The following is a 4,542-nucleotide window of genomic DNA, read 5'->3' as shown; positions in this document are numbered from 1 at the left end:
ATTTACCTATCAGAGTTCCTCATCTGCAAATTAGATCTATAAATATTTCCTCACATACTCTATTAGGCTTTCCTGGCTCAGATGGTAAAGAATCTGCCGGCAATGCAGGAGACCCAGGTTCAATCCCTGGGTCAAGAAGATCCCCTGAAGAAGGAAATGGCAGCTCACTCCAGTATTCTTGCCTAGAGAATTCCATGGACAGAGGAGCCTGGGGGGCTACAGTCCACGGGGTCACAAAGAATCAGACATGACTGAGTGACTAACTCTTTTGCTTTTCAGTTATTGTAATTAATGAAATAATTGATCTGAGAAGGGCTGGAATGTAATAATGGGTCAACGCATCTCTGACTGAGTAAGACGACACAATGCAGATGAGTTTAGGAATTTCAGGACCTGCTGCCTGGCCTTGCTCCTTGTCTGCATCTTTGCACAAGGCTGGTTACTCCCCAAGGGTAATGACATTGCTCCAGACCTTCTAACCTCACAATGCTGAACACATTTGTTGTTCCTGTTCAGTCACTAAGCCATGTCTGATCTTTGCGACCCCAAGGACTGCAGCATGTCACGCTCCTCTGTCCTCCACTATCTCCTGGAGTTTGTTCAGACTCATGTCCATTGAGTCAATGATGCTATCTAACCATCTCATCTTCTGCTGCTCTCTTTCCCTTTTGCCCTCAATCTTTCCCAGCATCAGGGTCTTTTCAAATGAGTCAGCTCTTTGCATCAAGTAGCCAAAGTATTGGGACTTTAGCTTCAGCATCAGTTCTTCCAATGAATATTCACAGTTGATTTCCTTTAGGATTAACTGGTTTGATCTTCTTGCAATCCAAGGGACTCTCCAGAGTCTTCTCCAACACCACAATTTAAAAGCATCAATCAAATATTGTGTTGTGTATCACTATGCTATATATTTTATGTGATCATAAAAGTGAGCAATAAATGTTTTTTTAGTTACTTTGAAGTTTACTAACTAAATAATTTTTCATAAGTTTGCATCCATTCATTCTCTGTTTTTATGCATAATCATGGGAACTACCTTAGACTGGTCTTTAAACTGATAAAAGTATGCATGCGTGTTATTTCATTTGGTCCTAAGCTCAATCTTGAAAGAGTAAGTACTTTTATCCCCACTATACAAAAAAGGAAATGAAGAGTTCCCAGAGGTTAACTAATTTTCCCAACCTGGAGGACTTGACAAGTAATAAAGACATAATTCAAAATCCTTTCTCCAAATCTGTACTTTTTTTTTCCCACTCTAGGAGAGCTTTCAAATCCACTCATAGATCATGGAACGTGGTGAGTGTACAAGGAAATCTTTCCTGGCCAGAAACAGCTTACAAATTCCTTCCTCAGGCTTCCAAACATTGTCTGGGAATGAAGTCTCTCCAGGATGAACAGCATAACTTGCCAGCCTTCCTGAGATGGTACATGTTTCAGACCTTGACATCACGTCTGTAGGATTATCTGTCCCTCTGTTAGGTAAAAATAGTCCTTGTGCTCATTATAGCCAGCGCCACGGCACATGATACCCCCTTATCTGGGACGTGCAGGCCTTTCATGCAGGGAGCCACACTCAGCCACATGCCCTGTGACCCTCTGACTGCTGGTCAGCGGCACGGAAGCCAAAACATCCTGGGTTGCGCTGAGGCTGCCGCTTCCTGACAGTTTCCCAAGTCTATCTCTGGCTGCCAGTGTTTTCTTTTTAGGAGCTGAGAATATTATTAATCATCTGAATTGATCGCCACCTCATAGTCAATGATTCATCCCTTGAACAAATATTTGTTGAGTGCCTGTCCTGAGTTAGGCTGTGTTCATGGCACATGGGATAAATCAGTGAAAGGAAGAGGTCCTAATCCTCATTCTAGCGCAGCTTCCATCCTGGTAAAGGGAAACAGACAGTCAACAAGAGCAAGTAAAGGAAGAACAGAGCATATGAGAAAGGGACAAGTGCTATAGGAAAAAAAAAACCACACACACACACAGAAGAAAAAAGGCTGGAAGGGCAGCTTGCAATTTTAAATAATTGTAGTTGGAGTAGGCCTCAGTGATGGGTGATATCCAGGCCAAGATACATATTTAAGGGGAAGGGAATCCTGGGCAGAGGAGACAGCCAGGGCAAGAACCCTGCAATATCAGAATGCTTGACATATCCAAGGCATTAAAGAAGAGTGGTGTGGCTGGAATAGAGTTTGAGGGACATGGAAGAGTAAGAAATGTGTCAGAGCAGCAGGGCTAAATTGTGTAGGAACAGGGCACATAGAGTCTACAGAATTTAAGGACTTTTTTTTTTTTTACTCTTAGTGAAATAGGAAGCCCTTGTAGAGGTCTAAGGAAGGAAGAGTATAATCCTACCTATTTTTAAAGAAAGAGCTGACTCTTCTGTCAAGAATAGAGTGAAGACATGACAGGAGGCAAAAGCAGAGGCGGGGAGACAGGTTGGGAAATTGACACAGAAATCTAGAGGAGATACAATGCCTGGAATCCCAGCAGGGGGATTGAAAAGGATAAGACAGCAGAACTGGCATCATCTCCCAACAGATGGGATAGAATCTGTGGGAAAGGGGTCATGGAAGACTCAGAAGACTGAGGCTTAAGCAACTGGAAGGATGGCAGTGTCTCAACACCTGTGGGAGTGGGAAGGGGTGTTATTTAGACTTCCATTTTGCTTACGCTGATTTTGGGATGCCTGAGTCATGCGTAGATGTCAAGCAGATAGTGAAGTGCAAGTCTTGAAGACAAGAGAAAGGTTTGGGGATGAAGATAAAAATTTGTGAGTCTGGGAGTTGGCATAGAGCTTGCATTTGAAACCATGAGATTGATTAGAGTATCAAAGGAGTATGTGAAAAGAGAACAGAAGATTATCAAAGACTTAACTCTAAACTCAGAATGGTAAGACTGCGAGAGAAGCAGAGAAATTGACAGGAGGAGGGATGTGAAAACTCCATGTTCTGAAAGTCAGATGATGGATATGAGTAAGGAAAAGGAAGTGATTGAATGTGTCAAATTCTGCTGGGAGGTCAAGTAAGATGAAGACCAAGTACTAAACACTGGTGGTAAACTGGACATCACTGATGACTTGAACATGAACAATTTGGGCGTTAGAATGTACTGTGGCCTACCAGGCTGCTCTGTCCATGGGATTTTCCAGGCAATAGTACTGGAGTGGATTGCCATTTCCTTCTCTGGGGGATCTTCCCAACCCAGGGATCGAACACGGGTCTCCCACATTGTAGACAGACATTTTACCATCTGAGCCACCACGGAAGTCCCAAGGAAGAATGATAGAAGTGGAACTAGTTGACAACTCTTTTGGAAAGCTGCCCTGCAAAGAATCACATGCTAAGAAATGGGCAGTACCTTGTGGAATCAGGAGAAGGTTTTGTTAGATTCTGTTTGCTAAGATGGAAGAAATAACAGCATGTTTGTATCCTGATGGAATGATTCAGTAGAGGTGTAATATTTATTTTTCAGATCATTTTATCTCCACATGCACAGTGGTTTGAGATTATTATTATTTCATAATGAGAATATAATATAAATACAAATATAAGTAACTCATAACCCTGAACTTCCTATTTTGTTTTACTAAAGTATAGTTGATTTCAGTAAGAAATTGATGAAGGGAAAATTACTAGAGTGATGTCCTTAAATAGACAAGAGTGAATGAGATGTAGGGCATAGTAGAAGGCATGACTTTATTATTTTTTTTTAATTTTTTATTTCATATTAGAGTATAGCCAATTAACAATGGTGTGATGGTTTCAGGTGGACAGCAAAGGAACTCAGTCACACATATACATGTATCCATTTCCCCTCAAATGCCCCTTCCATTCAGGCTGCTACATAACATTGAGCAGTTCGCTATGCTATACAGTAAGCCATTATTGGTTATCCATTTTTAATATAGCAGTGTGTACACGTCCACCCCAAACTGAGGGCAAGGCTTTAGATGGGACACAATACTTCATCTATAAGAAAAGGTTGTAAAGGAGAACTTCAGTTCAGTTCAGTTCATTTCAGTTCAGTCGCTCAGTCGTGTCCGACTCTTCGAAACCCCATGAATCGCAGCACGCCAGGCCTCCCTGTCCATCACCATCTCCCGGAGTTCACTCAGACTTTGTAATCATTACTTCATAATGAAGATATAATATAAATGCAAATATAAGTAACTCATAACCCTGTTGGCTTCCCTGGTAGCTCAGTTGGTAAAGAATCTGCCTGTGGTGCAGGAGACCCAGGTTCGATCCCTGGGTCGGGAAGATCCCCTGGAGAAGGAAATGGCAACCCACTCCAGTATTCTTGCCTGGGAAATCCCATGGACAGAGGAGCCTGGTGGGCTACAGTCCATGGGGCTGCAAGAGTCGGACATGACTTAGCAACTAAACCATCACCATAACCCTGAACTTCCTATTTTGTTTTATTAAGGTATAGTTGATTTCAGTATGAGTGTAATAATTACATTATTACATATGAAGTAATAATTTTTTTCTCTACTAGGCCTGATAGTTATTATTTTACACCTTGCTGGTTGAATATTTTTGT

General features: G+C 41.8%; 1 non-coding gene across 1 annotated transcript; it reads left to right on the top strand.

Moving 5' to 3' along the window:
- Positions 1 to 4,187: 4,187 nt before the first annotated feature.
- TRNAH-GUG (transfer RNA histidin (anticodon GUG)) lies at positions 4,188 to 4,259 on the top strand. Its single transcript has one exon. It is a non-coding gene; the product is annotated as a tRNA-His (tRNA).
- Positions 4,260 to 4,542: the final 283 nt, after the last annotated feature.

The sequence above is a fragment of the Ovis aries genome, chromosome 3 (genome assembly GCF_016772045.2).
Source record: "Ovis aries strain OAR_USU_Benz2616 breed Rambouillet chromosome 3, ARS-UI_Ramb_v3.0, whole genome shotgun sequence".
Classification (NCBI taxonomy): domain Eukaryota; kingdom Metazoa; phylum Chordata; class Mammalia; order Artiodactyla; family Bovidae; genus Ovis; species Ovis aries.
Note: the sequence above shows the minus strand (reverse complement) of the source record. Positions and strands in the feature narration are given on the sequence as shown.